The 24,124-nt window shown below is 38.6% G+C and overlaps 1 protein-coding gene across 3 annotated transcripts in view; it reads right to left on the bottom strand.

Moving 5' to 3' along the window:
• sgcd (sarcoglycan, delta (dystrophin-associated glycoprotein)) overlaps nucleotides 1-24,124 on the bottom strand; it is a 260,353-nt gene that overhangs the window by 179,575 nt on the left and 56,654 nt on the right. Inside the window, exon 1 of one of the 3 annotated variants that reach the window (XM_017705155.2) lies at nucleotides 6,281-6,301. The exons of the other annotated variants lie outside the window; for them this stretch is intronic. The gene's annotated coding sequence lies outside the window, so the exon portion shown is untranslated. Of the gene's footprint in view, nucleotides 1-6,280; nucleotides 6,302-24,124 lie in introns of those variants that run through there. 3 annotated transcript variants of the gene reach the window in all.

Here is a 24,124-nt window from a genome sequence, read left to right as displayed (position 1 = left end):
TTCCATTTCTAACAACAGAAACCTGGTTAAGTGACCACTCGTATTTACACTCGTATTCCAGAAGGCCAAGAGTGATGTTTTTTCTCACAGAACTATTCCCATTCATTGGAAATCAAAACATAATTGGTTGATTCCATCATCACTTCCTAATAATGTAAAAAAATCTGTTGAGTTTTTTATAATCTTTGCTTCTAACCAAAATTAACACATGAAATAAGACTATTACTACAACACTTGCAAACATGACAATGCCTTTATAAATGATTAATTCCTTAAATAAAGATGAGCTAAAAACTGCAGACATGCTTTAGTTTCCAGATGTCATTAGGCACACTTTAAAGCTGTAGAAGACCCTGAGCGTTCCCCTCTGCCAAAACCTATTTTGATTTGCCATAACAAATTAACATGCCCCTTTCACATGTTATCCTTGAGAGCCTTAAGGCTGAAACTTTGGCGTTAGCTAGAAAGTAGTTGCTAAATTTGCTAATATTGTTAGAGTACATTTAACCTGTGCCTAATAAAATCAACATGCCTTTAGACCAGCCAAAGGAAATAAATTAGATTTTATATTGTAAATTCTTTTCTCTGCATCAGTTGTTTTCAATGATGTAATCGTATAACAATTAAAAAAAGCCAGACAAATTCTCACGGAAGACTACAGCATTCAAACTTTCAGATGCAATAAAAATAACTATTAAAACTCTATTAAAAACACTATTCTTAACAATCATATTAAAAACAATCATAAATATCCCATTGATCTGCAGGCTTATTATTTAGTTATTAATCTTAAGACTGTAACTTTAATAAACACACAAGCTGCATTTATTAGAGTGAGGAATCGAAGTGTGGGGCTGCATGCAGACCCTTGAAGTTTAAAAGGTTAATAATACAAAGCCCTCTGACTGCCCCACAAGGATAAGGTTGAGGTTGTAAAAATATCGCATGAACCACTGAACTATATTTCAACCTCTTTTTAGCTGCTGCTTAACAATGAGGCTAAGTGTCATAGCTCATCAATGAATCTCAAAAAAACACAGCCTGTTTCGTCCAACAAGTGGGTCTGTTGATTGTTTATCTGTCCGGGCTTTTCCCCTCTCGCCCAGCTCCTAATGAGATACAGGAACAAAGCCCCAGGAGCGTCCTCTCCGCGTCCAGCTCTGCATTCAAAGTGAGGGAGAGCCTGAGACGCATGGTCCGTTCTACACTCGCATTCTGCATGACCACCCAGCACTCCGGCCCACCCTCCACCTGCTTAGCATGCCAATGAACAACCCACCCCCTACTTCTTCCTCTCTCTTTCTCTCACTCACTCTCTCTTTCTCTCCAATCTTTCTTTCTCTAACTCCTCTCTTTCTCTCTCCACTCCCTCTCTCTCCCCCTCACTCTTTTTGTCTTCTTTTCTCTCTCTTCTCTCTACCTTTCTCTTTCTGTCTATATCCCCTCTCTCACTCTACCGAAATCTCTCTCTCGCGGTTTATCTCTCATTCTCTCCACCTTCTCTTCTTCCTCTCTTTCTCATTCTCGGTCTCTCTCTTGCTCTCACTTTGTTAATCTTTTTCTGTCTCTCTCACTTTCTCTTTCTCCTCTGTTTTTCTCCTTTTTCTCTATTTCTCCTCTTTTCCTTTCTTTCTCTCTCTCTCTTTTGTCTCCTCTCTCTCCCTCTGCTGTATCAAATTCATGCGCCTTTCATTTTATTTTTGCAATTAGGAAGCGGAAGAGAAACACTGAAAAAGGAAAGGGAAAATGAAAAAGAAGAAGGATAGGAGTAGGGATGAAAGGTGCAGAAATGAGGCTGAGAAGAGGAGAGGAGAGCAAAGGAGTGTTGGGAAATGTTGAGGAGATAATTATTTGCAGGCGTAGGAGGGGGGCTTGCCTCAGGATGGGAGTGCACAGCTTTACTCTTTACTTCATTTAATCTTTTCTTTCCTCTGTGCTTTTCTGCTTTTCTTCTATTCTTTCATTATTCCTTTGCCCATAACAGTTCTCACTGTAACAATGTGAAATGACACCACTTGTAAAACGATCATACAGTGAATAATATAGTATAGATATGCACTACAAGGAAAGGTTGTCTACTCAGCTGTGAGAATGCAGTGCTGTAAATGCAATATTAATATGAATGAGTTCTATATGTACGTCTAATGCTGTCATGCCTGTTGTTTATAGGTTGTATACATGCAAACATTTATATTATTGGTAATACTAGTAAGCACTTACGGATGAATACGGAAGAGCTGTTAACCCCTAACATTCCCTTCCCAAGCTTACTGCATCTGCAAATATACTGGAACTACACACCTCCAGTGGAGGCTAACAAAACCTACGACTTGCTGGCAAGACAAACATATTATGGTGACACTTTAGTTGATGTTTCCTACTTAGGGACTAGCTATTTGACTCCCTGCAGTTGTTTACACTGCCTCTTGTCTACAGAGGCAATCAAAAATGCCTTGTTTATGATTAATGAACATGTATGTGAACATGTATAACACATACATAATGATGTTATGTATGTATTATGAATGTTCCACAAAATCTTATTTTATTAAGCATGGACAAATGTTAAAGCATAAATGTCCAATATTCAGATATTCAAGCTGTATTAGCTTTAAATGATGGAGAATCAGTACAGCAGAACACTGATGTCAGTGGGACATTTTTAAGAATTAAGGAGCTGAATGTTCAATGGATGGTTCTTTAAAGATCTAGAGTTGCGCAAAGTGTGAAGAACCTTCCTAAAGTTTAAACGGTTTAAATGTTCTGAACCTCCAAGCATCTCACTTTTCAGTATGTAGTGTGTCCACCCTTTTCCTTTTCCTACTGCTTTCATTCTTTTCAGGAGACTTGCTTTCAGTTTTTCAAAGAACGCTACAGGAATATTTTTCCACACCTCCAAATTCCAAAGTCTTAGACATTTGTTGTATTTTCTGCTTCATACAATCCTAGTAATCCCTGACACATTCAGTGATGTTGAGGTCTGGACACTAGGGTCCTCAGTCCATTGTTTTGAGAACATCAGCAGCTTCTTCTTTCTTGTCTATTTTCTTTTCTTATTGAATGCTTCTTGACAGCTACACATCCTTTTAGGCCCATAGTGTTGATTAGCTTCTCACAGTGGATGGACAAATAGAAACAGCTGTGGATTTTTTCCGATTTCTCTCAAAACTCAAAGCTTTAAGTACTGTTTATCTGACTGTGACAGTCTTGGTGGTCTACCAGGTCTTGGCTGCTTTCTGGGGGTCCCATTTTCTCTGTTTGTTTCTAATAAGTCTTTGAACTTAGCTTTTTTTCACTTATTTTCCTTTGACTTTCCTCTTCTTTCTGCAAATATCTAATCTCCTCATAAATATCTCCTGATAAATGTATAACTTGTACTTAAGGGGCGTTTTGACTGTTAATAAAATAAATGACTTTTAAGCCCAGATCAATTTAGGAACCTTTATTTTTAAGAATGTAAAAATCTGGTGGGTAATATTTGGCTACATTTTTTAACTATTACTCAGGTCAAAATATATCATCTCTCTCTGTCTGAAATTGCTCATTAGCCCTGCAAGTGGGCATGTCCAGTATTTAAAAAGTCAGCTGGGATGCAAAGCACCATCTGTCTTCGAGCCTGGGGAGCAATAGTGAAGACACAGTGAGATCTACCATAACTATTTCCATTAAGTCACATTACATTATTCCAGACAGCTACAATTCGTCCTCCAAATGACGATGCAACAGCTCACCAGGGATTATGAAAACAAACTACATTTACAAAACAAATTAGCATTAATCCAGCTAGTCACAATTGATTTTACCTCATGAGAGTTGAATGTCAGTGCAGATTTGATTCAGCAGGCTCCACCGGTAACAGAATGTTTTCAGAAGTACAGTGCAGCCGTATATACTCAATTAAGTCTGTCTGAATGTACCTTTCAAACAGCTGAACAGGAAACGCAACCTCATCATACCGAGCATAACCTACATACTTCATACCAAACAGACCTGCTCAATACCAAATAACGTAATTGCATTCCTTTCAGAGAAGGTGTAAGCAATTACGCTATACATTCCACACAAACTTTTCCGGTGATAAGAATATGTGTGCTCGGTGTTTGGTGGATGAACAGATAAGCATAAGCATGCCCCCATGTTAGGATCAGAATCACATTATACAAAATCTATTAAAAGGACTGTTTGCACATTTTTTACCATTTCATTTCATCATTCGAATTAAACTGAGTAATGTTGCTTGTATCAGCATTTTCACTAAACATGGTATTTGGACAACAGAATACCATATAATATTGCAATATTCCAGTTTTGGGGAAAAATACCAAATAAAAAAGGCATTATGGCATGTTTTGATTAGAATCAAGGAAAACTCACAGTACAAAGTTTGCAGCAGTGAAAATCTATAATGGTGGCTGGGATAGAGCTGGGCTAAGAACTGAGACGTCTTCATCATGTGGGAGTTGAATGTGTGGGGAAAGATGGAAACAAGATTTCAGGCACGAGTGCGCACTACCCTGTCGTGTGTCCTCCCCCAAACTGAGGAAGCACAGCAAATCTCCTGACTTTACTCCCCTCACTTCCACTCTGCTCTGCTCCGGCCACTTCAATTCCAACCCTACACTATACTGAAAGTCAAAAATGTGCAAGCAGGCTTTTTTTTTTCCACAGGGGATCCGTCCACAATGCAGCCCACAGCAGCTTTGATGGATGTGGGAGGTGGAAATGAGGGGGGTCTGCACTGCTTTAGTTTTAGTCTAATCAGTTTTCTCCAAACAGTGAAGTAATAGGACGGTTCCATCCATTTGCTCACTTTTCTCTGCATATCTTACATAACAGGCTTGGGGCATTACTACCCTTAGTGGCGATGCATATGTACTGTATGTATCATAATTTGAATTGATTTAAATTTCCTCTTTCATTTCCAAAAAAGCAGTAGTCTCCAGCACTTTAAATGATTTTTTTTTTAATTAACTTTTACATCTCCTAATTGTTGCACATTTGAAGGTGTTTCCGTGAACATGACACAATTGGTTACACATCAACAATCTGAGTGGATGTCACTCAACTCATTTGCATAAGGTTCATCCAGAAGGTGAGAGAGCAGAGACATCAGTTATGTGGGTATACTGTCGTTTCTTGCCACATTAGAGCACATCATGACACACTCTGCTTGATGTAAATCGTTGAAAAATGCTAAAGAAAGAATATAGCAAGATATTTTGCGTGATATAGTTATATAGTATAGTATATAGTTACTGTTCACATTATTTATATACTACTAACAATGTCAGCACCCCAAATTAAAACACCTGCTGCATCCCTGTAGCTAAGAGTGAAAAATTATTACAAAATTACACCAGGCTGGTGATATGAGGGGTTTAAATGGTGATAATGACAACATCTAAGCATTAATTCACAAAACATTTTTACTGACATCTAGCTTATTTAAGTTTTTGTTTGCAGTGCATGTGCTCTTACTTTAACATATTCTATGGGAAAAGCCTTCAGTGGCTTTGCTCATAACAGGCTCATCACATTGACCTTAAAAATATTTAAAATACTCCCACTTTAACATGCGGTTTGGTTAACTCAGCCTTCAGGAGCTTCTGAGTGGGAGATGCAGGTGGGTACGATTAGGGCTGCAGTAATCACCAAGAGCAAAACAAATGAAGAATCAGGTCATTGCGCTCTATTGCTCCAGATATTTAGTTAAAACTTGTTTCCTGTGTTGAAAATTACAAACACAGTGTTCCCAAACATTTGGCCTTTCATGTCTATGTATAGACAGACTACTGACTTACAAAAGACTGTGATGCTCTGTCTGAGATAATAAGAAGCAATTACTTGGTCTTGCTAAGCATTATATTCATCAAATGATGTTGACTGTCATTCGGGGGGCTGTATTTGAACGTTATTAATGGAAAACGTATTGCTGCAATACACCTTTGATTAACATAAATTTGCAAGAAAAGCTGCAGATGGTGTCACGTCTAGGGCTAGCTTATCATTGTTGTTCTTTTTCTTCTCACCCTCCATATATGAAGCGGCTGCTTCTGAATCCAATTCAACATGCAATTGATTTGTTAAGTGGGCTTATGAGCCACACCTGGCCTCTCTGCTCGCCTTGTTTAGACATTGTGTCCAGCAACAATACAGCTAGGCAGTCATAGCCCACTAAACAAGGCTAATAATGGTCCAGATGGTGACCACCATGGCTAGGGTTGCACTGTAATTACAAGTGGAATACAAAAACACACAAAAAAAAAACACAGGCACTCACTCTTTTTCCCCTCCATTCTGGCCTTGGATGACCTGCGAGAGCTCTGCCAGGCATGATGGGACCGCGCGGCTCTAATAGCCCACCTGTCCGTCCACGCAACCCTTCCCAGCCCGGCCCAGGGCCTTGACGGCCTGCCATGCGGTAAAACACCGGTGCTGGCTGGCTCTCCCCACTCAGGACCTTCATTAGCAAACTCAGAGTTGTTTTGAAAGTCAACGAGTTCTTGGAAGCCTTGTACTGAGGGACCGGTGGCTGGAGGCGCAAATGAAGTGAGACTGCAGGAGGACAAATATCTTGGGGCGAGGGCTTACAAGCCCAGCAGGTTTCAGAACAAGGAGGCCATTGGCAGCCAAAGCAAAGCAGGGAATGCGAGTCCTCAGACCACCCACACAAGGGCATGATCCTGGGTGGGCGATGGCATTTGAGTAACAAGGTCTCAGATCAACAGGCAACAGTGCTGTAGGACCACATCTGTGGTTTTGTGAATAGCTTTGTTATTTTTTTAAGCAGCACAGGGTCACCAAGCCCTCCAAGTAGCTAATTGCGCCACTTAAAGTCTTAGAACATGAGGAAAAGCAAAAGGTTGCACCACAAAAAGCAATTTTTCTCTCTTTCCGTGGAGTTAACACCATGGGAGTTGATAATTGAAGTCCAAAGAGGGTTCTGCAGGATACCTAATTAACCCTCCAAGACCCACCATAGCATATGTGCCTTGAAACACGTCTTCTTACTTTTAATTTTTGCCAAAAGTGCAGATTCTAAACTTTCTATCAACAGCATGCAATGTTTGTAGGGACAATAAGGTATGTTATGTTTCAGCATGAATTTGCTGAAAGGTTACTGTTGATTTTACAGTGACAAAAAGTTGCATCCATTACATTTGACTTTTTTGTGATAATGTATGAATTAAATTATTAAGATGTGCCACTGTAATAATGCTACAGTCCACACATCTCTGATAGTTAGATATTATTTTCTCTACTTACTAATTATGATTACTGTGATTCTATTACTATTATAATAGTAGTAATAGTATTAGGTTTATTAGTATTATTAGGCCTAGTATTATAATTATTAATATTATCATCATTATCATAATCATCATTAATAGTACTGTGCAAAAGTCAGAGACCACCCCCATTTATCACATTGTCTAGTATTTTTTAACATGCACGCTTTGCCTTTATTATAGGTCTCATTCTTCTTATCCATTCTTTTCAGGAGACTTGCGAATGTTTTTCACACCTCTAATATTCAGACTTAGTTAAGTTAATTGCATTTTCTTCATTGTACAATCCAAGTAATCCAAACAAATTCATTAATGTTGAGGTCTGGACTCTGGGCTGGTCAGTCCATTGTTCTGAGAACACCAGCAGCTTCTTTGTTTGATTTGCAGATGTTTTTTTTGTCTATGTCCTTTTTTCAATAACAGCTTCTTGACATCCTTTCACAGCAACAGACTGATTTGTTTTCTCAGAGTGGAGGGACGGACAGAAATGCCTGTGGCCTTTTTTACATTTGAGGCGAGAGTGGTCCTTGATTTCCTCCTCTCTCTCAAAGAAAGAGCTTTAAGTACTATTTATCTGATAGTGACAGGTTTGGCGGTCTACTAGATCAGTGATATGTCCTGAAAATGAAAATGTACTTCTTACATCTCTTTAAAGGAAAACGTGCTGTAAATAGTTAAATAATTAAATAAGAATGGTTGCAAATAGTGCCTGAAAAGGTTCTGCTAGTGTTATAAGTGATAGAATGTATTTATGTATTTTTTGGGCTACAAAATTACAGTAATAACTAAAAATGTGTGTATATATATAGAATTTGCAGTTATTGATAGCATTGAATGTTTGAAAAAAGACTTCTAAGAGGTAAAAGACTGAAATAATTTTATTGAGAGAGTCAGCAGGAAAGTGGACTGTATAACCCTGGGGGAAGAAAAGGAAACAGTAATGTTCTTTGTGTATTCTGTGCCTTCCATTACCATAAATAAGAGAACTCGTGATTTTAATGTACCACACCTCCCCGAGAAGAACTTCACAGACAGGAATTAGCTTCCCTGGCCAATCCGTCCCCCGTAAACATGTCACAGGATACTCCTATACTAACACATTCAGAGGGAGGACTGAGTGGATCTGCCAAGGCTTTGAAATATTGTGAGCAGACACTTCACAGCAGTAGCAATATGTTTTTAGAGGATGACATTTGCAATAAAGTGAGGGATATCAAGCAGAAAATTAGCTGGCCCCATCCAGCCCAAAGTCAACGGTCTCTTCTGCAAAAGCTTTGTGCATTAGTAGTCACAGAGTGCAAGTTTAGAATACACCAGGATCGTCTTGATGATTTTGCTCCCTCTAATTCACTTTAACCTCATATTTGTAGAATATTGCCATTAAAAGTTTTAGAAGAATACTTTTAGAAAACTTACCAAAACATTTTTAATATATACCATTTTCAAAAGACAAAGGCATGTAAAAATAAACTCTAAAGAAGAAATCAAAAAATGGCTTATTTACAAACACTGAAGTTCCTGCTAAAGCCTGAGTAGACTCATAAATCAAAATGATGGTTGGTTATTTATCTTGACCTAACTGAGCTCTGATAAATCCTGCAGAGATGGAGAAATCAATATGATCAGTTATTAGTCTTAGCTAAAGTCTGAGTAGACTGATAAATCAATGTGATAATCAGGTATTAATCTCAGTGTTACTGAGCTCTGCTAAAGCCTGAGTAGACTGATAAATCAATGTGATAATCAGGTATTAATCTCAGTGTTACTGAGCTCTACTAAAGTCTGAGTAGACTGATAAATCAATGTGATGATCAGTTATTAATCTCAGTGTTACTGAGCTCTGCTAAAGTCTGAGTAGACTGATAAATCAACGTGATAATCAGGTATTAATCTCAGTGTTACTGAGCTCTGCTAAAGCCTGAGTAGACTGATAAATCAATGTGATAATCAGTTATTAATCTCAGTGTTACTGAGCTCTACTAAAGTCTGAGTAGACTGATAAATCAATGTGATGATCAGTTATTAATCTCAGTGTTACTGAGCTCTGCTAAAGTCTGAGTAGACTGATAAATCAACGTGATAATCAGGTATTAATCTCAGTGTTACTGAGCTCTACTAAAGTCTGAGTAGACTGATAAATCAATGTGATAATCAGGTATTAATCTCAGTGTTACTGAGCTCTACTAAAACCTGAGTAGACTGATAAATCAATGTGATAATCAGGTATTAATCTCAGTGTTACTGAGCTCTGCTAAAGTCTGAGTAGACTGATAAATCAACGTGATAATCAGGTATTAATCTCAGTGTTACTGAGCTCTACTAAAGTCTGAGTAGACTGATAAATCAACATGATAATCAGGTATTAATCTCAGTGTTACTGAGCTCTACTAAAGTCTGAGTAGACTGATAAATCAACGTGATAATCAGGTATTAATCTCAGTGTTACTGAGCTCTACTAAAACCTGAGTAGACTGATAAATCAATGTGATAATCAGGTATTAATCTCAGTGTTACTGAGCTCTACTAAAGTCTGAGTAGACTGATAAATCAACGTGATAATCAGGTATTAATCTCAGTGTTACTGAGCTCTACTAAAGTCTGAGTAGACTGATAAATCAATGTGATAATCAGGTATTAATCTCAGTGTTACTGAGCTCTGCTAAAGTCTGAGTAGACTGATAAATCAATGTGATAATCAGGTATTAATCTCAGTGTTACTGATCTCTACTAAAACCTGAGTAGACTGATAAATCAATGTGATAATCAGGCATTAATTTCAGTGTTAATGAGCTCTGCTAAAGTCTGAGTAGACTGAAAAATCAATGTGATGATCAGTTGTTAATCCCAGAGTTACTAAACTCTTTTGATGGATGATGGAACTGAACAGTTCCTCAGTACAGGGACATGTTCACAAGTGAGAAGCTTAGCATCAGTGTAGTTCTGGACTCACGGAGGTGTTTCGCAGCAAGTTACATACACGTCATTAAATAAACATCACATAGCGACCCACTTTATAGTCAAGTTTACAAGATTTTGTGGTGATGTGGTGAACTGTGTGCTTAGTTCATGAGACAGCAGCGGGATTATGGGAACAGCAGTAGACTGAAGCCAAAATAATTGGCTTCATTTAAATTAGTCATTTTTAATAAAACATAACTGAAGAATTACATGAAAAAACTGCCAAACAGTAACACCAAGGAGCATTGTTTACATTAACAAGGAGCATTGTTACATTACATTACATATAATGGAAAGCTTTCCTGAAAATAATTAGGATGGTGCACTAAGTATTCACCTATCACTGTTTTTTCACAGTATTCTGTCTGACAGTAATATTTTATTTTGATTTGAGTGCCTATTCTTGTTTTCTGAGAACTGTACACTATACTGTAGGGCTGTACTCCTAAAACTATATTACTCCTACATAACTCCTTCATGGCAACTGACATAACTGCTTATAAACACTGTCATCTGACATAGGTGTTGTCATCAAAGGTGGCAAAATCAGCTTTTATGACAGAAGACAGCTATTCAAATAATCTATTATAAATGTTTATAAAAGTTCAATTTGTCATGATGAACTTATAAAAGTGTCATGTAGACTTATAGACAGTGCCCTACAGTGAAGTGTTAGCAAACATCCTTGCCATGTTTTTGCCATTATTTGACATCAAAACAGAAAACAAAAAAGAAGGCTTAAACCTTCCAATACAGAATGTAAATTCAATATAAATCTTACTTGTTATATATAGCTACATCAATTATTTATAATTTCATATGCACAATAACGTAATATAGTTTATGTACACCATATGGCGATAACAGTTTGATAATTTGTGCAAGAGAGAATTTATAAGGAACATCTCTGCCAAGTTGGTCCAGAAACAGTTAAACCACAATAATAATTTAATCTGATGTGAGAACCTGAGGAGGTGAAGTATTAACACATTTTATCCCTTGCTGAATTTTATTTCGATTTCAAAAGAGTTTATTGATACAGTATCTTATTTTCAGCTCGCGTTGATATAGGCCTGGGGGTATTTAATTATTCATAGAGTGATGGCAAGCAATAAACATATCTTCTCTTTTATAATCCAGGTGCCATATAATACACATTACACATTGCCGATTTATTTCCCATAAGTATTGGTAAGGGACCTGGCACAGGTTCCAAAAAACATATCCTGATTTGGGGCAGTGTTTGATGCATCCTATGAAAGTAACTGGGAGTTAATCATCATGCTTTCTTTAATAGAATCTTATATATTTAATAGGTGACACAGGAAAAACAGATGAAGTCACCACTATAAGAGCACCTCAGAGGGGGTCAGAATTACCCAAAACTATTTGTTCATCTGCTAAGTAGCCTAGTTATCCCCATTACCAGATTGTCCAAGTCTCTAATAATGTCTCTTTACTATCAAATGCAATCAACGATCCACATTAAATGAGCACAGAATTAATGATTGTTCCATCATTGATCAGGTTTCACATAAGCCATCCTATCTCACTTTTCCTCTCAGGTCACTGAAGCATATGGACAAGGTATGGGTTCTTTGTTGGAGTGCCTCAGGGCTTAATGCTCAGCCCCTTGCTTTCTGTATTTTATCCTTTAAGTATGCACTTTGTGAAAGAAAGTTCTTCATCATTCTTTCTTGCACAAAGTCTGAGGCTTCAAAAGATACAAATTGAAAACGTTTATCCAACCACCACCCACTGTTTTCAAATACATCACTAGTTTTGTAGTTACACAACACTGTCATTAACTGTCACAATTAGCTGTTATTCATAATCCTCTGCACAGAGTCTTCAGCCAATTAATGCAATGTCTACGCTTATCAAAGAATCAGTTTGTGGTATGCACCATCTGAATCTAATTTGAATGCATTCCGCATGGTGATTTTCTATATTTGGGTTTTGTGGGGGCTTTGCCTCTGGGTGTTGGAGAAAAACAAAGAGCGCGAGTTAGTTTGTGCCAATTTAAAAAGTAGCTTGTGTCTATAACAGAAAAGGAAAGCAGGCAAAATAAATCCTGAATAGCTTCATTCAGCTGGAAAAGAAAGAGAGGTAGAAAGACTTCTGACAGTGAAGGTGAGGTTTCGTCTGGATAGTAAACAACACCTTGCACAATCTGCAAGAGCTAACTCAAATGTAAGGATGGCTGATAGACAGTGATGTAGAAAGTGCAAACAAAACTGAAGCACAGTGAACATAGTAAGATAAAATGTCGTTTTTTCATTCCATGAATACACGGATTAAAAAGTAAATTAAAAAATCGCTCCACAAAAGTCCGTATTATTACCATCAATAAATGAACAGTGAGGGATGATAAAGAACAAAGAAAAACAAAGATGATGTTTGGAGGCATAAACATGCATTCTGCATCAGTATAAGATCAAAAAAATATCAAGATATGCTTATGTCGTGTCTCCTTTTACAGAGTTTTAGAAAATTCCATTAATTATGGCTTATGTTCAATAAGACAAATAAAAGCTAAACTGAAGTTCTGTCAAAATGTGTTTGCTAGAGAATAGGGGCCTGAAGAGCATTAAGCAGAAGTCAAATTTGGGAATTAAAGGTGGGCACTCACCATTGATTTTGCAGTCTTTTGTTAGAGGTTTCAGGTAATTGCCAGTTTAGCATGACACACTGCTGTTGTCTGATAGTGTTGTGGTGGTGAACTTCCATATTTAATGCTAAATGCAGTGCTATGTCACTGAACTGCCAGTGCATTCATGTACGGCATTAGCTCAAAAGTGCACTAAAGTAGTAAAATAGCTTCTTGTTGTTGCACTTTACTTTTGACACAGTATTACTGATTAAAGTGTCAGGGAGCACAAGGTAAAATATTAAAAATGTCTGTATGATACTAAACTTGAGTGTTAGGCTAAGATATAAATATAATAAAACATGGCTTAAAAACCATTGATCAGACCTATCTGAGAACTGTGTGGGCATGGTGAATGAGCAGTTTGATTGACAGCTCTCTGTCCAGAATTCATTTATATGCACTTAATAATCCAATAACTGCAGAAAATCTGATTTTATCAGTAATCCGATCAACACGTTTACATGCACTTGAGTAATCAGATAATGGGAAAGCTCCGGGTCTACCTGAATTAGGTATCAATTGGATTTCTGCTGTGCAACTGGCCAATAAACTCACAGCAGAAGATACAATGTAAACATAATGTAGAACTCAAACTTCATCCTGCACCTTTTTTCAAAAATAACATTGCGCCACTTTGTCTGAAACTATGAACGTACATCATCTAAAAGATACACAATATTTAAATCCTTCATTTCATCAAGCATGTAGTTGGTTTCAGCATTGCTCCAAAAGTGTTTTGTTGCCATCTCGTGGCAACACTGCTTGCTTATTTCCAGTACCACCATCTGTTTTCGCACATTGGCAGACTGAGAAATCTGAAAGAAATCAGAGTAAGAGTTTACATGCACTGAGAAATCTGATTATTGAGCTAAAATCCAGCTCTCTATATTGCATTTTTTCTATACCTTACTCTGACCTAAGAAATCAGAGTATGCTGTTTACATGACCATTTGAAGAAATCCTATTATGATCAGATTATTGAGTGCATGTAAACACACTCATTGTTCAGCTTTTACATACGGAAAAAGTCACAGGCAAACAGATGTGGACGGACAAACAGACAGACAGACAGATGAAGTCACAGGTGAATGAGGAAACAGACAAATGAACAATGTTTGTGTATGGATAAACAAATGAACGAGTGACAGGCAGCTACAGACAGATGGTCTAGCTTGCTAGCTTTTGGTCAAGGGTTCATTTTAGCTCACTAAGTTTCTCTGTCTCTGTGGGCCCCCAGTTTACAGCAGGAGGAAAGAAATTTGTAGAAATATAAGATGAATAACATAAAATTTAAAATGAATATTATATAAAGTGCATATTTGGTACACATTTATCATTTCCCCACCAGAACATGATTAACTGAATTAGAAAGAAAACACAGGTTTAGGTTACCTGGGTCTACAAGAATCATATGGAGGAACAAACACTAACCAACATTTAGCCTTGCAAAACTTTGAGTACAAAATTGATTGACAGGGGATGTGGTAAAAAGCCACAAATTTCAATCTGATGCTAATATGCCAAAAAGAGTAAAGAAGAGCTGATTGGTATCTAGTACTGCAAATTGGTATCTATCTGGTATAACCAAACTAAGACTGAATTCTGTCACTGTTGATTCTGAACTGAGCTAAGCTGAAAGTGCTGTTCCTTACAATGCCCACTCATAAAATCACAATACAACGAAGCTGGAAATCAGCCCTGGTATGATGTGTTAACTTATTCTCAAGGAAAATAAGGAAACATGTAATTAGACCATAGCAAACTCTTCACTTATTCTAATACCAAGATTTTGGTTGTAGTTGTTCTACATTTAGTAGTAACTTTAATAACGAAAAGCAGCGAGAAGATATCAGCTTGCCAGTTAGCTGTGGTTAGCAGCCACAATTAGCTGGCTAGTTAGTGATGGCAGCCACAATAAGACAGCAGCAGTTAGTGAAGGCAGCAGCCATAATTAGATAGCTAGTTTGTGATAGCAGCCACAATTAGCTTTCTAGGCAGTGGTAGCAGCCACAATTAGCTAGCTAGTAAGTGATAGCAGCCACAATTAGCTATCTAATAAGTGATAGCAGCCACAATTAGCTATCTAATAAGTGATAGCAGCCACAATTAGCTATCTAATAAATGATAGCAGCCACAATTAGCTAGCTAGTAAGTGATAGCAGCCACAATTAGCTAGCTAGTAAGTGATAGCAGCCACAATTAGCTAGCTAGTAAGTGATAGCAGCCACAATTAGCTATCTAATAAATGATTGCAGCCACAATTAGCTAGCTAGTAAGTGATAGCAGCCACAATTAGCTAGCTAGTAAGTGATAGCAGCCACAATTAGCTAGCTAGTAAGTGATAGCAGCCACAATTAGCTAGCTAGTAAGTGATAGCAGCCACAATTAGCTATCTAATAAGTGATAGCAGCCACAATTAGCTATCTAATAAATGATAGCAGCCACAATTAGCTAGCTAGTAAGTGATAGCAGCTAGCAAGCTAGGAAAGTCAATAAAGGACCTGTGAGCTGTCATTTGCACACTGCACTAAACAATAAAACTGAAAGTATTTTTATGTTTAATTTTGAAACTGAGATAAAGGTGCTAGTGTGCTACATGTTTGGTGTGGTTGGAGTAGCCACTAGCTAACACAGCATACTATGTATGGGTTCCTAATTAGACAAATATATCAGGTCAGTTAATTGAACTGCACATAGTGATACAAGTGTGCAGTATTAGGGATGTTTACCTAATTAGTTCAGGGAAGTCAGGAAAGAATATGACAGATGGATCTGCAAAAGTGTATTTGTTAATTTCAGGTTTCAGTCAGTGGGATTTTTTTTGGCCTTAGGATCTAGCATTCATAGAGATTAATTTGAAATGTTTTAGCCACAGAGATCCACTGACCCCAGAATAAAAAAAAAAAGATTTCCATTACACCGGGGGTCTCAAACTACTGGCCAACAGGCCTCTGAGACAGCTTCATACAGCCCTTCATACATTTACAATTCATCTTTAAATCTGACCCACAAGTAATTTTTCTCTTTTTCTGTGGCTAAATGTTTACATCTGATGGGTAAACTGGCTGGTTATATGGCAAAATTGGCTCAGACTGATGCTTAAGTTGTTAAAAGCTGAGCAGGCATGGCTGTAATTTAGCTACAAGAGTCCCTGCCAACTTTAAGCAATAAAGCTACTTAATCTTTTTCATATTTGTTAACAGTGTTATGTTTGCTACCCTCCTTAATACACTCACAGGGCTTCCCTGCAAGTGTAATTTACAGGTGTGGTGCATTATATGGCCGTGTCTGGAAATATGACTGTGCCGTATGCTTGCGTCACTTGATCGTTCTCCGTTTCAGGAAGCCCAGCAGTTAGCTAGCTTCTATAGGTTACAAGTATCAAACTTGATGTGTCCATGATTTCTACCTGTCATAAGATGAAACCCTGTGTTCTCTGACATTAGCTATAAAATGTAATTAAATCTCTAAAATGACTATTAGGGAGACTGTTCTCTGTTTTGCACTTTTTGCTCACCATTCAGAGAGCGGTCCAGAGGAGTGAAATGGGTTATTTTTCTGCAGAGGAATAACCACTGACACTGTTTATGTTTTTGAAGCAATTATTCACTATTATACAACAGTTAGTTCTGGCCATTCAAGTTGATTGGTTGAGCAATGTACTTTTTCACAAACACTGTATCACTCTGCCAAGACACCAGTGCTAAGCAACACCTTTGACAACTGTAGGAGATGCTCAAGCCATTTGAATGTTTTTACTTCTTACTTTGTGACGAAACAGAAAAGTAATACATTTAAGATCACATTTGACCTACAGCTGATTTGGTCAGACTCTGAAGATGAGACTACACTACTGAAACTAAATCCAAACTAAAGCCAGAAATGAACCAAATACCATTCGCCCAGCAAAATGGGCAGTAAGATGCTTTACAGACTGGCTATAACAAAACAACATTATTATTGATCTAACAAAAATTGCCAAAACTGAGCTAAACTTGATAGAGCAGCAGTTTTATGGCTCAGTCCGATTTGGTTAGACTCTGAAGGTGAGACTACACATTTGCAAATGGTATTCGGTTTATTTCTGGCTAATTCCAGGTTGTGTAGGTGTTCTCCTGTCACAGCTGCCAACTGAAAAACTTGCTCAGTCGCAATGACAGTTTCAGAATTTAATGTAAAGAGCTGGAGAACGAACTGCCGGCTGTGCAGCGAGTGAGCCGAGCTTGTTACTCTGACGCAGCAAAAAGCTGCTTGTTAAGGAGCTATAATTTGGTGGAAGGAATTGCTAACATTAAAGCATATTAAAGGACACATTCACAGCCCAATTTATTTCTTCCTTACTTTATTTATTTAACTGTTGTATAAAAGCAATAGAACACACACAATGTCATGTGTTAGCCTTCGGTTACACTGCTCAAAAAAATAAAGGGAACACTCAAATAACACATCCTAGATCTGAATGAATGAAATATTCTCATTGAATACTTTGTTCTGTACAAAGTTGAATGTGCTGACAACAAAATCACACAAAAATCATCAATGGAAATCAAATTTATTAACCAATGAAGGCCTGGATTTGGAGTCACACACAAAATTAAAGTGGAAAAACACACTACAGGCTGATCCAACCTTGATGTAATGTCCTTAAAACAAGTTAAAATGAGGCTCAGTATTGTGTGTGGTCTCCACATGCCTGTATGACCTCCCTACAATGCCTGGGCGTGCTCCTGATGAGGTGGCGAATGGTCTCCTGAGGGATCTCCTCCCAGACCTGGACTAAAGCATCCGTCAACGCCTGGACAGTCTGTGGTGCAACGTGGCGTTGGTGGGTGGAGTGAGACATGATGTCCCAGATGTGCTCAATCGGATTCAGGTCTGGGGAACAGGCGGGCCAGTCCATAGCTTCAATGCCTTCATCTTGCAGGAACTGCTGACACACTCCAGCCACATGAGGTCTAGCATTGTCCTGCATTAGGAGGAACCCAGGGCCAACCGCACCAGCATATGGTCTCACAAGGGGTCTGAGGATCTCATCTCGGTACCTAATGGCAGTCAGGCTACCCCTGGCGAGCACATGGAGGGCTGTGTGGCCCTCCAAAGAAATGCCAGCCCACACCATTACTGACCCACTGCCAAACTGGTCATGCTGAAGGATGTTGCAGGCAGCAGTTCGCTCTCCACGGCGTCTCCAGACTCTGTCACGTCTGTCACATGTGCTCAGTGTGAACCTGCTTTCATCTGTGAAGAGCACAGGGCGCCAGTGGCGAATTTGCCAATCCTGGTGTTCTCTGGCAAATGCCAAGCATCCTGCACGGTGTTGGGCTGTGAGCACAACCCCCATCTGTGGACGTCGGGCCCTCATACCATCCTCATGGAGTCAGTTTCTAACCATTTGTGTAGACACATGCACATTTGTGGCCTGCTGGAGGTCATTTTGCAGGGCTTTGGCAGTGCTCCTCCTGTTCCTCCTTGCACAAAGGCGGAGGTAGCGGTCCTGCTGCTGGGTTGTTGCCCTCCTACGGCCTCCTCCACATCTCCTGGTGTACTGGCCTGTCTCCTGGTAGCGCCTCCAGCCTCTGGACACTACGCTGACAGACGCAGCAAACCTTGTCACAGCTCGCATTGATGTGCCATCCTGGATGAGCTGCACTACCTGAGCCACTTATGTCCGTTTCATGCTACCACGAGTATGAAAGCACCACCAACATTCAAAAGTGACCAAAACATCAGCCAGAAAGCAGAAAGGTACTGAGAAGTGGTCTGTGGTCCCCACCTGCAGAACCACTCCTTTATTGAGTGTGTCTTGCTAATTGCCAATAATTTCCACCTGTTGTCTATTCCATTTGCACAACAGCTGTGAAATTGATTGTCAATCAGTGCTGCTTTCACAGAGGTTTGATTTACTTGGAGTTATATTGTTATATTGTTTAAGTGTTCCCTTTATTTTTTTGAGCAGTGTATATACCTGTCCTCAGGCTGGTAATGTGAGTTTGATACTGATGCTTTATAGCACTCATCGGGTGTTACTGATTGTATTTCTCATTTATGGAGCTGAAGAAAATAGCAAAAAAGCATCACATATAAAATATCTTGGGAATCAACATGGCCTCAGTGTTGCAAGTGTACTAATAAATTATGGAAAGTAACAAATGTTAAATGCTTGCAACAGCTGATGTTCTTTGCACAACTTTGCTCACATGAAATGCAACAAAATAACACGCTGCCACTTCAGGTTATAAGAACTCGAAGTAAAGAGGTGGCCTGCAACAGATCTTGCAGAAGCCTTGGGACGTGGACGAATAAGATAGATAATGTACTTTGTGGCCTGAGATGAAGAATACTCTATAAGGAAGAGACAGTGCACAGCATCCTAGAGCAAAGGCTGAGCGCATCCACTGAATCTCTATTTAAGACACAGACAAGGACATTTCCAACAAATTAACAGCAGCAAATAATGCGCACGCCTTTCAGAAACGCACCCTCGAAAGCTGTGTGTTGAAGAGTAAGCAGTGTTGGTGCATGGCATGCAGCGAATCCAATCTAGTCTTAACGCAGAGTGGGATTTTTCCAGGTAAGCTTTTGCTCAAATCCTGTCTGCTGGATGCTGCCTGCCGCGCTTCGCAAGGCTGACTGAGGTAGGCAGAGTGTGCATTTGAGATGAGGATCAAAGCCTTTCTGCCTGCAGTCACACCTCATTTGAGTCCAACAGGCTGCCCGTGTCCGCCTACGTCACGCAGGCCGAGCTGAACGGAACTTAATTGGAGGGAAAAAAAAGAAAAATCCATCTGTCTTATTAATCGTTTGACTTGCACTGGCCGTCTTTGAGTTCATTTTATTACAATCTTAGCTGAGGAAGCCAAAGGTGCCCTGTTTCCTGCAGCGTTAGCTGCTCCACAGCTGTAGATCAGCCAAATATTTGAATACGGCTAACAATGAATGGACCACCACCTATTTATGATGTCTTTAGCATGATTTTAATTAGTGACTATTCAATTTAATTCATTATCAGCAGCACAGAATTTCTATTCAAACTATTCTAAACTACAGGCTTATAAACCTTAAAACCTATTGTTCTGTAACTGCTATAATGATTGTGTAACTGCTATGAAACTAATATCTAAGCTTGTAAATTTTTAAACTATTATGTAATTAAACTGGCTTGACAAAGCCAACTTTTTTTTATTTTAATTTTTATACGTATTAATTCAAGAATGTTAAGAAAATGCAAATCTGCCGCAAATGATCTGACCAAGGACATCATTCACTATATATACAAACACACACAAACATTTTAGCAACACACTGCTACCGTTTCCAGTGAAAATGACAGACAGCTTTTGCCTACTTAGTTTAATTATTAACAGAGGATCCAGCACTCAAGAAACACGACACAGATTGGCACGTGACAGAACAAGTATGAAGGAGCTTGAAGTCTTCAAATGCCATGATTTGGCTCTGCAAACAAAGATCAAAATTGTCCAGACTTTGGGCTTTTTTGTGGTTCTTTATGGATGTGAGAACTGGACAATAAACAAGCGTGTCTGGTGATTTCATTGGATGACAAAGAAAACAAACAAATAGATCCTTGAACAAATCAAGCCACACTTCTCACTCAAAGCCCACATAACCAAAGTGAGGCTCTGTTATTTTTGGACATATTCTGAGAAGATCCAATTTACTGGAAAAAGGCCATTATGCTTAGAACAGTTGAAGGAGTAAGCGGAAGAGGATGGCCACAATGGGTGAATACAATCTCAGAGGACTCATTAACCAGCCATTCAGAAGCCTGAAGACCCAAACAGATGACAGGATATTCTGGAGAAACACTGTCCATATGGTCACCAGGAATCAGAAACAACTAGATGGTATTTAATAATAAATAAAATATTAATGTAATCTGCCCTGCGATGGACTGGCGACCTGTCCAGGGTGTATCCTGCCTTCCGCCCGAAGACTGCTGGGATAGGCTCCAGCACCCCCCCGCGACCCTGATGGAGAAGCGGCTTAGTAAATGGATGGATGGATGGATTAATGTAATAGATAAAAAATAAATAATGTAGTAAATAAAAAATAAAGAGAGTTTATTTCAAGTAGTGTTGGAGCATTTCTATTCCTTTCATCATGAACTGTTCATACAATGTAAATAACAATGTTTATGATCAAATGATGTAGAAAGAAATCAGATAAAATGCATATATATGCTTTTCTTTTTTAACAATATGTAACAGTAGATTTACAAATTATATTCTGTTTTTTTTTCTTTCTGCAAAATAAGACTGTATGCACCTTAATGACTTTCTCAAATTCAATGTATAATAAAATGCATGGTATCAATTGAAAGTTCAGAATCTGACAGGATTTCTGCACTGAGTAGATGAGCAGGAGTCATTAAAATAAAATCATACCATGATTTTGACTTCTAAGTGTTCATATACATGGGATGAAGACAATCTGGGCTGTGTTAATGGTGTATCTTTCAAACAAAACCCTGGAAAGCTGTCTTCGCAATCCGAACATTTGTCACAGAACACCATAGCTGCTTTAAATTCTGTCCACCCGCTTGATTTTTATTTCCCGAGTAAAGCTTCAAAGTTTTTTTTCTTCTCTGCCTTCCTTTTTCAGAGTATCTCTTCTACTTGCACAAGCAAACTTATCATCTTAAATTAAATTGCAGGGATAAAACGATTACACTCCCTGGTGTTTTTTTTTTTCCCAGTGTGCTGCGCCCAGCACCCTGCTGCACTTTATCTCATAGCAAGACTGGAATAGATAGGGAACCCAACTGTACACTGGTGAGCAAGGGAGACAGCTTTAAAAAAAAAAGGCTTCTTATCACCTAGCCTGTTTATTTCTTTGGCCCCAGAGCCGAATGAGGCCCCCTGATAATTCTACATGCACAGACACACACACACACACAAAACATGTTATTTATTGGGCATATGGACAGTTGCAGAAGGTAGGTTTTTCCTGATCCAGTGCAGTTATAAGAGTGTAAAAGTAGTATAAAAATATGCAAAACAATTTAAACATGTAAATAGTAAAATTTCTATTAATGTTTTTGATAGAGATTTTTGCAGAGCTCGTACTCCAGTAATCTACACATTTGCTTTTTTTATTTTCTGGCAATTAGTTCAGTTTTTAGTAAAAAAATAACCTAAAGAACCTTTTAATGGCTCTTTAATTAGTCATTTTTATAAATGAGATTTACAGCTTTTCCACTCTTTAGCTTCATGTGCCAAACCTGAAGTACGAAACCTGGTGTGATATGAGATATACACACAGTCACTAAAGTAGCTTTTTATCATTTGAGAAATATTGCTAAAGTTCAGCCTTTTCTATCTCAGAGCGACACAGAGAAACTTGTTAATGCATTTGTTACAAGCAGAGTTGATCACTGTAAGGATCTTCTGACTGGACGTCCTAATAAAACAATGTTTCCCTTACAACTCGTACAAAATGCATGAGCACGCATCCTAACAAAAAAAAAAGAGAGAGATCATATCACTCCCATTTTAAAAGAACTGCACTGGCTATCTGTATCATTCAGGATAGATTTTAAAGTTCTGCTACTAGATTGAAGGTTCTAAATGACCTTAAAGCTCTGCTTACATCACAGTGTCTATCTGTTTATGTTCCAACACGTTATCTTTGATCTGCATATAGTGGCCTTCTGCAGCCACCTTCTGTGAAATACAGAAGACATTGTGAGGCTTTGTTTAGTTTTGACGCTTCTAAACTGTGGAACTCAGTTCCACCTTTCATTAGACAGTCAAGTTCAGTGCTCACTTTTAACTCTTGAACTTTATTTTAATTAAAACTCTACATCTCAAGGTATTTATCTGTTTAATGTTCTTATATGATTCTAAATTAATCATAATTTCTTGTATCACTATTAAGCTTTATCATCTGTATGTAAAGCACTTTGAGCTACCACTGTACAACTACTCATGAAGTGATATATAAATAAAAAATGACTATTATAATATAAAGGTTGTACAACGATGGGTTTTCCTAGAACATGCATCTGATACAAGAATCATAGGATCCTATTGTGTACCTGCACAATAACAAATAACATCTGCAGAGAAAACAGAATTAAAGCTACACTATGTAAGTTTTGGGGAATTAGAGACATCTCTGGTGGAAATTTGTAATTACACAATGTGTGAAGGAATATAGGTGGCTTGGTAGGTAGCACTGTCACCTCACAGGAAGAAGGGCCTGGGTTTGATTCCCCAGCCAGGTGACCAGGGTCCTTTCTGTGTGATGTTTGCATGTTATCCCCGTGTCCACGTGGGTTTCCTCTGGGTACTGCGGGTTCCCCTCACAGTCCAAAGACATGCAGTCAGGCCAATTGGACTGTAGTAAATTGCCCCTAGGTGTGAGTGTGTGAGTGACTGTCTGTGTCTGCCTGTCTGCCCTGCGATGGACTGGCAACCTGTCCAGGGTGTATCCTGCCTTCCACCCAATGACCGGTGGGATAGCCTCCAGTACCCCCCCCCCATGACCCTGTGGGAGAAGCAGCTTAGAAAGTGTGTGTGTGTGTGTGTGTGTGTGTGTGTGCGTGTGCGTGTGCGTGTGCGTGTGTGTGTGAAGGAATATTTTGTCTCGTGGGTTGTGCTTCAGAGCCCTTCTCACTCACAAGTGAGTGAGGGAAAGAGCATTATATTATCTTATGTCAGCACAAGAAGTGTTAAGTGAAGATAAGGAAGACAGCTAATTAACTTTAAGGCAAAACAGATGTAAATTGTGGTTAAGGCGGTTCTAGCTATCTGTCAGGTTTTGTTGATTCCCATCTGAATGAGTTCTTGTTTTTTGAAAAGTACTTTTGAAAAAAGTGGCATTTTCTGATATATGCACTTGCATTGTTGCAATACCTATATCACACCAAAAGCTGGATAAAGCTAGACAGTACTTTATGGAATGGCAGTACAGTGTGGTTTCAGTGTTGCACAGACTGACTGCTCAGTGAGCTTGTTTCAGGTACAGAAAAACACAATGCTGTTCATTATTGTGATCTGTTATTTGAGAATAATATTGCTATTCATACAGTGAGCATATAACAGGCTTCTCTTCAACCATCCCCAGTGGCAAGGAGAAAATACAATACAACCAAAGAATGCTATGGATAAATTCCTTTACAAGCTTGTTTACCAACAGCAGGGAAATGAGAAAAGCCATACTGTAAACATACCGCTGCAAAAGAATCTAGTGTATAAAGATA

Source organism: Pygocentrus nattereri, chromosome 16, assembly GCF_015220715.1.
Source record: "Pygocentrus nattereri isolate fPygNat1 chromosome 16, fPygNat1.pri, whole genome shotgun sequence".
Taxonomy (NCBI): domain Eukaryota; kingdom Metazoa; phylum Chordata; class Actinopteri; order Characiformes; family Serrasalmidae; genus Pygocentrus; species Pygocentrus nattereri.
This window is presented reverse-complemented; position numbering and strand designations above follow the sequence as displayed.